Source organism: Silene latifolia, chromosome 11 (assembly GCF_048544455.1).
Source record: "Silene latifolia isolate original U9 population chromosome 11, ASM4854445v1, whole genome shotgun sequence".
Taxonomy (NCBI): domain Eukaryota; kingdom Viridiplantae; phylum Streptophyta; class Magnoliopsida; order Caryophyllales; family Caryophyllaceae; genus Silene; species Silene latifolia.
In genome coordinates, this window is record NC_133536.1 from 169,441,549 (window position 1) to 169,454,045 (window position 12,497).

Below are 12,497 nucleotides of genomic sequence, written 5' to 3' on the forward strand. Positions count from 1 at the left end.
ATCAACATGATAATGAGTGAGTAGTGACCTAGCTAGGGTTAATGGGTAATTAGGGGAAACCAACATGGGGAATGATTCATGCTTAAATTAATATGCTTTCATGGTTTATTTGCTTGCTTGTTTTGATCTCAACTCATGCACATGTTATGTTTGATGAAATGTGAGCCTATGAATCCTTGCATTTTTTATCCATCACCTATCTTTTCAATGAGACTTGTAAGACACAAACCAACTCGAGTCTCATTAGACCATGCATGTTGTTGAGTAGGGAAGACTAAGTCGACTTGTAGGTGTTGTACAATCTAATCGATTCGGCTCCGGGACCCAAACTTTCCTAGGATTGTAAGATATAACCCAAATCAATCCATCACAACAATAATTGCTTGCTTATAATTTGAGAACATGTTTGTATGATCAATTCCCATGATTCCCCTATGACCCCATGACACCCTAGTGCTTTTTATCAATTGTTTACAACCCTTTTAATTCATCTTGCTTATTTACTTTCATTGCTATTTAGTTAGTGACCTTCTACATCAACCCAAATTGTGACACCCCTAAGACACCACTAGTTTCAATAGAAATCTCATCTCAATTCCCGTCCCTTAGGATCCGACCTTTACTTACCTCTTTACTAATTGTAGAGTTGTTTGTGAAGCTATAAATTGTGTTTTGATTCGGATGTGACCCAACGACAACATCTATTAAATTGTGAACACGAAATGGACCGATCAGCCGCCTGCAACAAGAAAAAGACGAAGAATTAGGCAGTAGAAAACTAACTCATGCATAGACAAATCTAACAATAATCTAACAATAAACTACAATAGGAGAAAAGAAGAATTTAGGTAGATTTGCTTTAAATAAGTACTTAGTTAAATAATTAAAATACTAAATTTTTGGTTCGTCGGTTTTGTTACCTGTCGTCAAAAGTTACCTTGACCAAAACAATATTTATAACTTCGCAAACTACTTTACTCTTAGTAAAGAGGTAAGTAAAGGTCGGATCCCAAGGGACGGGTATTGATGTAGGATTTTTGATTGCAAATGGTTGTGTCTAAGGGTGTCACAATTTGGGTTGAGATAGGAGATCAACTAAACTAATCAACAATGTAAATAAGGTAATGAAAACAAGCAAGATGATTAAAATAAGATGTAAACAATTGATTAAAAGCACTAGGGTGTCATGGGTTCATAGGGGATTCATGGGATTTGATCATACAAAGATATTTTCTACTAGATGCAAGCACTTATTGTTGTGATGGGATCGAGTTGGTTTATGTCTTACAATCCCTAAGAAGGTTTGGGTCCCGGAGCCGAATCGATTAGATTGTACAACACCTACAAGTCGACTTAATCCTTCCTATCCAACTATATGCATGGTCTAATGAGACTCGAGCTGGTTTATGTCTTACAAGTCTCATTGAAAAGGTAAGTGATGGGTAAAAAATGCAAGGATTCATATGCTCGCATTTCATCAAACATAACATGTGCATAAGTTGAAATCACAACAAGCAAGCAAATTAATTATGAAAACATATTAGATTAAACATGAATCAATCCCCATATTGGTTTCCCCTAATTCCCCATTAACCCTAAGGAAACTACTCACTCATTATCCAGTTTAACATGCTAACAAGGTTGTCAATCATACTAGCAAGGCAAAACATGATGAACAAATGAAGATGATTAACAATAATTAAAAAGGGATTAAGAGAGAATTATACCTATAAAGATGATTCCAAATAATAAAGCAAAGAATAATAGAAGTACTTGATGATTGATGGAAGGTTGTCAATCCTCCAAATAAACCCAAATAATCTTCTAATTACCCAAAATAAATGATGAACAATAGAGAAATTAAGGAAAGATTAAGAAATGAGATTTGTATTAATGCTAAATTAAGAGTTGATTACAAGATTAAGAGAGTATTAATATGAGATAAAAGAGTATTAAGACTTGATGATAATCTAAGTAGTGTAATGGGGTATTTATACTAAAGATTAGGTATAAGGATTGGGGTTACTAAGGGCTTAAATGTCTATTAAGACCCTTAAGAAAATTTGAGGAAGTTCTCCTCTCCAAGGAGATGCTCATCCCCGTTTTCCTAGTCCCCAGAGAATATGCTCGTCCCGAGCATCTAGGCAGTAGACACGGTGGACTCTGCAAGGGAATCCGAGCGGATTAGGGGAGAGATGTGACACCCTTAAATCTAGACTTGATTATATACGTAAAATCTACAGAAAAACTGGTAGGATATGTTTGTAAATGGTTCAACTAGTCCAAAAACCTGCAATTTCAAAAATTTTCTAACTAAACCATTCACAATCAATCCAACTCAAGGAGAGTGTCATAACCCTGCAACAGCTGATAAACTAAATTACATATATAACTAAAGACGCGGAAATATAAGGATACAAACCAAAATAGAAAGGGAGACATATGTCCCTTCAAATTATATACAAACCAAAAGTGTAAAAGGTTTACTAATAAAATAGCCATAGCTAGGTCCAAGGTTCCTTGCTCACTAGCCGTCTGTGACCCCCAACAAAGCATCAACAATAACCTGTCAATCGCATTTTATACAAACACGAAAGCCACAATTCAGTGGGGAGTAACTTCGAGTCCTCCCAGCCACGAATCGTCAAAATTAATGTAACATGTAATGTAACATGTAAACAATTTAATAAACCATTTACTTATCATGTATTCTAACCAATGACCCCTAAACTGACCAAACTAAACTATCATGTGAATCAGATAACAAATTGTAATCCAAACTTTATCAATCAAATCCGGCTTACATCTCACCTATTACGATTCATAAAATCACCATACAAGAAAGGGCAATATATCAAAGACAGGCATAAGTTCTTAGCACCGTCAATAGTCACTTTGTAACTCAAGTCTATACCACGAGGTAGGGAAGGTAATCGAACCGGTATCTTGGCTCAGCGGTTACTATTAAGAAAACATGGCCAAGAGACAACACAACCCTAGCCTAAAATCTGCGCAGACCTAGACATGCGGATACACACCACCGCACCCAAGACTCACAACTTTTTTTTAAAACAAAGTGAAGTGAGTACCCTAAGGACACCACCGAAGGGTCGGCTAGTACTTAAGCCGACCCCATACTTTCAAAATAAGTACCGAGGTCATGCCCCAACTTGGATAAACATCCACTAGTCAGGAACACAAAGGCTATCAAGCAGTGAACATATACTCGTCAAAGACTATAAAGACCTATCTATGATGAAGGCCGAAATACTCACCTAGGACCTAGTCACAGCTAGTCCCAGCTTGAATATTTTAGCCCACACCACCCAAGACTCACCACATAAGTCAAGTAAGACACCCACTTAACCTTAAGAGGGCAAAAAGTCCTACTTACCAACATAAATTCTAACATTCTATCATGTGAAAGTTATATAAATGTCTATTTACAAAGATATAATCCCAACAGTTCCTCAATAAGAATTCAATACTAATTTCCAATCCTAGCAATTATAACAATATAAAAGGCTTTAGGGGAAACTAGGGCCATTACTACAAAATAAGAAGCTATTTAAATTCAACTAACTAAATAAGAAACTATTTAAATTCAACTAATTACACATGTGAAATAGAGATATAATAAATGGCCTAAAACAAGAAAAAGGCCGATTATCTAATTCATTCAACCGAATTTTTACCCACAACCCCACCTGCGACAGTGCACGGTCAAATTGCGGTGACCAATCACTCAATTAATCGACATCGCATCGATCAAAGGGACTAAGGCTCGGTTTTTTAGACAATCAACAAAGCATTACAATTATAGCTATAAAATTCATTTTGTAAACTATCCTAACATGTGATAACTATTAATATAAGCACAATTTTTCCGTTAACATAATATTTGTTACTAGTATGCTTCAATTCAAATTACTACCCTTTTGTTACTTATACTATTCTAATATTAATTAACCCGGAAAGACCAAAATTGCACGAAAACCCGCGAAACAAGCACGGACCGACCCGGGCCAACCATGGGCTAGCCGTGGGCCTACCACGGGCCTGCCACGGCCTGCCGGCTGCTGCCGGGCCCGCTGCCGGACCATTTCTCCTCTTTTTTTTTCATTTTTATACATTATAAGACCGTCTGAAAATTAATTAATCGTCCCCAATTCAATTTTGATAATTTAAACTACCAAAAGGCACAAATTAAGCTTGCATGCAACTAAGTTTAACATGTGAAAAATTACTACCCAAACAAAAATTCACCAAACATACAAAAATCAAAAACATGTGACGATAATTCGTCGAGTAGCTCGAAATATGTTACCTTAAGCTAGAAAAAGAGCAATTAATCCTCAAAACCGAAACCCTAACCACAACTAACCGCTATCCTCTACAAAATACGAGTCACCAAACTCGTCTTCCAATCCTTCACTAAGTCGTAGATCGTGGCGAGGGGATTCCGGAAAGGTAAATTTCGCGAAAAACGGACAAGAAACGAAGATTTTATGGCGATTTATAGCTTGATTTTGGTAAAAATGGTGTTTGCTTTGGGTTTTGCATGTTGAAGACGATGAACAACAACAAAAATCAGAAAATAAAAGGGGAAGGGGGTTTGGTGCGCGTGAAAGGAAGAAAGGAAAGGAAAAAAAATACGTGCGGGATTTTTAGTCGGGATTTTTAACGAGTCGGTTTTGACTCGTTTCAATAATAATTAAATCCGTAAGTCAAACGCAAATTCCGTCAAGTCCAAAGTCTTTAAACACGAGATTACAATAAAATTGAGTATTGACATGACCCATTTCCAAATTCGTTTACCCAACGTTCAAACGAATTGTCATTTTTCCCCCCGATACGCCCTTAATTCAAAATAAAAGATTTTACACGGTTTAAACTATTTTTAAACATTTCAAAACTATCAAAATAAATACTTTTCTTCAAAATATAATAAAATTATATTTCTTTAAATTATTTTTACTTTAAATACTTAATTATCACTTTTATTTTGATTAATAAATTATTTCTGGAATATATTAACGGTCCGAAATTTACGGGGCGTTACAATCACCCCTCCTTTTAAAAAGTTTCGTCCTCGAAACTTAGAAGGAGAAATTATAGTTATAAGAAAATATAGATATCTTTTCAATGAAACGGTGATACTCTTGTTGATCAGACAAGAACATCCATATTCATATCAAGATATAAAAATATTTCTACACCAATAAATGAGAAAATCCATTATTGGGACGTCACCAACAACGAGATTTAACATTCACTAATGTTAAAACCATTGAAAATCATAAAAGCATTTTCAAACTTTTAGTTAAAATTCTATAGTAAGAATACTATCTTTACTAAATATGATTTAAACACGGCTTAGTAACTCGGAACAAAAGTAAGAAAAAGGAATACCTTACGGAAATAAATCAAAATTTCATTTTCAAATTCTTAAAAATAGGTTAGGTTTGAAGAAGTGACATAAACTTTCAAGAATGAATCGAAACTGGTAGCTTGAAATATTTAGAAATTCCCCGAAGTGAAAAGTAACTTAGACATCATAGGAGCAGGTATGCTAAAAGGATTCAAGCTTAACTGATCAAAAAGAGCTATGATGAATTTTATGGGGTAAGAATTGAAGTCATAATTACAAGGATGTCAAAGATAGAGTTTCATAAGTTACTAACATCAAACTTACGAGAAGAGTATGATGATGTAAGGAAGAGAGATATGAGCGGTAACGCTCATGATCAAGGAAGAAGGGGGATTAGACACCAAGGAAACGCCAGACACTCATATCTCCAATAACAACATCACTCCCAAGAGTCTCCTCAATCGCTTATGTTACTTCTTCCTAACATATTCCCTGGAACAAGATATTTCACTATAAGTGTGATCTCAACGCTCCAAATTTTCAAACATCACGAAACGACTTTCACAAGCCTAAGGTCAAGACTTCCAACAAAGCTGTATTTGTATCCCACTAGTGTCAACTATGGGTTTCTCAAAAAGTAAACCTTCAATCAAGAATCCCAATACCAAGCTATAAACTCCAAGGGAAGGTTCCTCAAACATTCCACAAGGTCCTCATTTCAAAACAAGGTAGTAACATACCAACCCCAAATTATGAAAAATCATAGGATCTCAAGTTTCACTATCCTTTTACTTATTAAGGATTCTCAAAAGTAGAACTACACCCAGCTCCAACATTGTCTCATCATCTCAAGCACTCAATGCGACCTCAAGGTCTATAAAACTATAGGATTAACAAATTCTTCTCAACACTAAGTCTCTCTAAACTCAAGAACTCTCAAGAGTCAACTAGAATGCCAAATCACATCACCAAACCATTCTGGTCATCAACATCCCCAAGGAGTATTCTTTCAAATTTGATATCCTAAACTTACTTACCATCAAATTCTCAAGGTACAAGGTCATAATTGTAACAACACTTTATCACCTCAGAGTTTCTAAAACCATAAATTGAAATTAGGTTCCTTAGCCTAACAATTGGTGTCATCCATACCATTACCCTTTCTAGTTACCAAAACAAGTGCTAAAACCTCCCAATAATGTAGCTTACTCTCACTCTCATACCATACCTCAAGTAGTAATCGATATCACATACTAAAACCAACAAATAATCCTACAGTTAACATTTCTCACACGGTAACATATACATTATCAAACTCTCATAGCCCAAGTGATTATGGAAGCCAAACCCAAACTCGGCTACTTAATCAATCCTATATCCTCAAGTCACATCTCACTAACTCTGTAAACATGGTCAACAAGGTACCAACTATACTAAGGAGATAAGGAGTGATGGAGAAACGGTAAAACATTTCCGAAGGGTGCATGAATCTGATAAATTAGGAAACTAAGGAGTCAGACCGTAAAGATAACGGTTGACAAAAATAAGTGGTATTCGAGTTAAGAAGATATCTCGGGAAAGAAGATGATACGTAAAATTTAGCATAAAGACAAGGTTCAACGATCGTTAAAGAGAAGGAAAGGAGAATAGAAGCGGCACAATGAAAGGGTTACCGCTTACTAAACACTCATCAAAGCTTATGATCGATATGATAAGGTTACTTGACTAAGGTGCTCAACAAAGCCCTAAATGTCTACTACATCGTAGGACTAACAAGGATTCCACAATGGTAAGTATTCCTCAACTCAATTGATTCTAAGAGCCAAAATCAATTCACCACACAAATTCATTCGTTACCATCCATGTCCCAAAGTATCTCCTTTACAATTCTCGTCATTGAACTTCACTTACTATGTCATCTCCAAGTACCCTGGCTTGTTTACTCCATCATCTCACCACTTAATACTTCTAGTTTCCGATACCATAAATTGGAATCACATCCTTGAACTCACGAACTATATCGAACAACATTCCACCAAAATTCCCAAATTCAGATATGTTTCATAAGGTCAACAAGGGCTACTCTATACTAGATTTGGTCAACTTAAAAGGTTTAACAAACTAACTAATTCCAAAGTACAATACCAATCCATTAATCAACATCAATGTCCTATTGTATTCCTTTCAAGGCCTACAAGGATTAGGGCTAACTATCATTCCTTTAATTCTCCATAAGAAACATCGAGACTCTCAAATGGAGTAGCTTAGGTTCATTCCATCCTATGTGCTAAGGTAGTACCCATGCTTAATCATCTATAACAAACAAGCTCTCTATAGACATAAATCCCAAGGTATTTATCAATTCACTAAATTCTCATATCAAGCACAACTAACAAGACTAACCAAAGGATCCCAAATTATATTCTCCTATACAACTCAAACCTTAAACAATCAATTTCTCCACTCGTTCACGCCCTCCAATGATACATTCTCTCAAAACTGGGTTCTCTTGAACAAGGGAACTATCCTGCGGTATAAAAGGAAGGTGTCCACATGGACTTTATTATAAGAAGAAAACGAACCTAAGATGAAACGCAAGAAAGAATTGAAAGATAGTTACCTAAGCGAGATAAGAGGAATTTGAAAGACGAATGACCAACGAAAAAGGAAGATTAAGGTAAGATACACTGAATACGAAAAGAAATATCAAGAAAGTGGAAGCATTCTACATTTGGCATAACCAACCTTTAGTGGCACCAAAACTAATAACTAACAATCAACAAACCTAACAATTAACAATCACAAACAGACTACCACATAAAATCCTAATTCTACCCATCCTACCCTTCTCTCAAGTTTATTATTTTAAGGTCAAGTGATTTCTAAGTGGGGTGCACAAACGTGCGTCGAGAGCAATAGGCTCTGATACCAACTGTGACACCCTTAAATCTAGACTTGATTATATACGTAAAATCTACAGAAAAACTGGTAGGATATGTTTGTAAATGGTTCAACTAGTCCAAAAACCTGCAATTTCAAAAATTTTCTAACTAAACCATTCACAATCAATCCAACTCAAGGAGAGTGTCATAACCCTGCAACAGCTGATAAACTAAATTACATATATAACTAAAGACGCGGAAATATAAGGATACAAACCAAAATAGAAAGGGAGACATATGTCCCTTCAAATTATATACAAACCAAAAGTGTAAAAGGTTTACTAATAAAATAGCCATAGCTAGGTCCAAGGTTCCTTGCTCACTAGCCGTCTGTGACCCCCAACAAAGCATCAACAATAACCTGTCAATCGCATTTTATACAAACACGAAAGCCACAATTCAGTGGGGAGTAACTTCGAGTCCTCCCAGCCACGAATCGTCAAAATTAATGTAACATGTAATGTAACATGTAAACAATTTAATAAACCATTTACTTATCATGTATTCTAACCAATGACCCCTAAACTGACCAAACTAAACTATCATGTGAATCAGATAACAAATTGTAATCCAAACTTTATCAACTGTAACCGGCTTACATCTCACCTATTACAGTTCATAAAATCACCATACAAGAAAGGGCAATATATCAAAGACAGGCATAAGTTCTTAGCACCGTCAATAGTCACTTTGTAACTCAAGTCTATACCACGAGGTAGGGAAGGTAATCGAACCGGTATCTTGGCTCAGCGGTTACTATTAAGAAAACATGGCCAAGAGACAACACAACCCTAGCCTAAAATCACAAGCAGACCTAGACATGCGGATACACACCACCGCACCCAAGACTCACAACTTTTTTTAAAACAAAGTGAAGTGAGTACCCTAAGGACACCACCGAAGGGTCGGCTAGTACTTAAGCTGACCCCATACTTTCAAAATAAGTACCTGAGGTCATGCCCCAACTTGGATAAACATCCACTAGTCAGGAACACAAAGGCTATCAAGCAGTGAACATATACTCGTCAAAGACTATAAAGACCTATCTATGATGAAGGCCGAAATACTCACCTAGGACCTAGTCACAGCTAGTCCCAGCTTGAATATTTTAGCCCACACCACCCAAGACTCACCACATAAGTCAAGTAAGACACCCACTTAACCTTAAGAGGGCAAAAAGTCCTACTTACCAACATAAATTCTAACATTCTATCATGTGAAAGCTATATAAATGTCTATTTACAGCATATAATCCCAACAGTTCCTCAATAAGAATTCAATACTAATTTCCAATCCTAGCAATTATAACAATATAAAAGGCTTTAGGGGAAACTAGGGCCATTACTACAAAATAAGAAGCTATTTAAATTCAACTAACTAAATAAGAAACTATTTAAATTCAACTAATTACACATGTGAAATAGAGATATAATAAATGGCCTAAAACAAGAAAAAGGCCGATTATCTAATTCATTCAACCGAATTTTTACCCGCAACCCCAGCCTGCGATGCAGTGCGGGTCAAATTGCGGTGACCAATCACTCAATTAATCGACATCGCATCGATCAAAGGGACTAAGGCTCGGTTTTCGGACAATCAACAAAGCATTACAATTATAGCTATAAAATTCATTTTGTAAACTATCCTAACATGTGATAACTATTAATATAAGCACAATTTTTCCGTTAACATAATATTTGTTACTAGTATGCTTCAATTCAAATTACTACCCTTTTGTTACTTATACTATTCTAATATTAATTAACCCTAAAGACCAAAATTGCACGAAAACCCGCGAAACAAGCACGACCGACCGGGCCAACCATGGGCTAGCCGTGGGCCTACCACGGGCCTGCCACGGCCTGCCGGCTGCTGCCGGGCCCGCTGCCGGACCATTTCTCCTCTTTTTTTTTCATTTTTATACATTATAAGACCGTCTGAAAATTAATTAATCGTCCCCAATTCAATTTTGATAATTTAAACTACCAAAAGGCACAAATTAAGCTTGCATGCAACTAAGTTTAACATGTGAAAAATTACTACCCAAACAAAAATTCACCAAACATACAAAAATCAAAAACATGTGACGATAATTCGTCGAGTAGCTCGAAATATGTTACCTTAAGCTAGAAAAAGAGCAATTAATCCTCAAAACCGAAACCCTAACCACAACTAACCGCTATCCTCTACAAAATACGAGTCACCAAACTCGTCTTCCAATCCTTCACTAAGTCGTAGATCGTGGCGAGGGGGATTCCTGAAAGGTAAATTTCGCGAAAAACGGACAAGAAACGAAGATTTTATGGCGATTTATAGCTTGATTTTGGTAAAAATGGTGTTTGCTTTGGGTTTTGCATGTTGAAGACGATGAACAACAACAAAAATCAGAAAATAAAAGGGGAAGGGGGTTTGGTGCGCGTGAAAGGAAGAAAGGAAAGGAAAAAAAATACGTGCGGGATTTTTAGTCGGGATTTTTAACGAGTCGGTTTTGACTCGTTTCAATAATAATTAAATCCGTAAGTCAAACGCAAATTCCGTCAAGTCCAAAGTCTTTAAACACGAGATTACAATAAAATTGAGTATTGACATGACCCATTTCCAAATTCGTTTACCCAACGTTCAAACGAATTGTCATTTTCCCCCCGATACGCCCTTAATTCAAAATAAAAGATTTTACACGGTTTAAACTATTTTTAAACATTTCAAAACTATCAAAATAAATACTTTTCTTCAAAATATAATAAAATTATATTTCTTTAAATTATTTTTACTTTAAATACTTAATTATCACTTTTATTTTGATTAATAAATTATTTCTGGAATATATTAACGGTCCGAAATTTACGGGGCGTTACAATCACCCCTCCTTTTAAAAAGTTTCGTCCTCGAAACTTAGAAGGAGAAATTATAGTTATAAGAAAATATAGATATCTTTTCAATGAAACGGTGATACTCTTGTTGATCAGACAAGAACATCCATATTCATATCAAGATATAAAAATATTTCTACACCAATAAATGAGAAAATCCATTATTGGGACGTCACCAACAACGAGATTTAACATTCACTAATGTTAAAACCATTGAAAATCATAAAAGCATTTTCAAACTTTTAGTTAAAATTCTATAGTAAGAATACTATCTTTACTAAATATGATTTAAACACGGCTTAGTAACTCGGAACAAAAGTAAGAAAAAGGAATACCTTACGGAAATAAATCAAAATTTCATTTTCAAATTCTTAAAAATAGGTTAGGTTTGAAGAAGTGACATAAACTTTCAAGAATGAATCGAAACTGGTAGCTTGAAATATTTAGAAATTCCCAAAGTGAAAAGTAACTTAGACATCATAGGAGCATGTATGCTAAAAGGATTCAAGCTTAACTGATCAAAAAGAGCTATGATGAATTTTATGGGGTAAGAATTGAAGTCATAATTACAAGGATGTCAAAGATAGAGTTTCATAAGTTACTAACATCAAACTTACGAGAAGAGTATGATGATGTAAGGAAGAGAGATATGAGCGGTAACGCTCATGATCAAGGAAGAAGGGGGATTAGACACCAAGGAAACGCCAGACACTCATATCTCCAATAACAACATCACTCCCAAGAGTCTCCTCAATCGCTTATGTTACTTCTTCCTAACATATTCCCTGGAACAAGATATTTCACTATAAGTGTGATCTCAACGCTCCAAATTTTCAAACATCACGAAACGACTTTCACAAGCCTAAGGTCAAGACTTCCAACAAAGCTGTATTTGTATCCCACTAGTGTCAACTATGGGTTTCTCAAAAAGTAAACCTTCAATCAAGAATCCCAATACCAAGCTATAAACTCCAAGGGAAGGTTCCTCAAACATTCCACAAGGTCCTCATTTCAAAACAAGGTAGTAACATACCAACCCCAAATTATGAAAAATCATAGGATCTCAAGTTTCACTATCCTTTTACTTATTAAGGATTCTCAAAAGTAGAACTACACCCAGCTCCAACATTGTCTCATCATCTCAAGCACTCAATGCGACCTCAAGGTCTATAAAACTATAGGATTAACAAATTCTTCTCAACACTAAGTCTCTCTAAACTCAAGAACTCTCAAGAGTCAACTAGAATGCCAAATCACATCACCAAACCATTCTGGTCATCAACATCCCCAAGGAGTATTCTTTCAAATTTGATA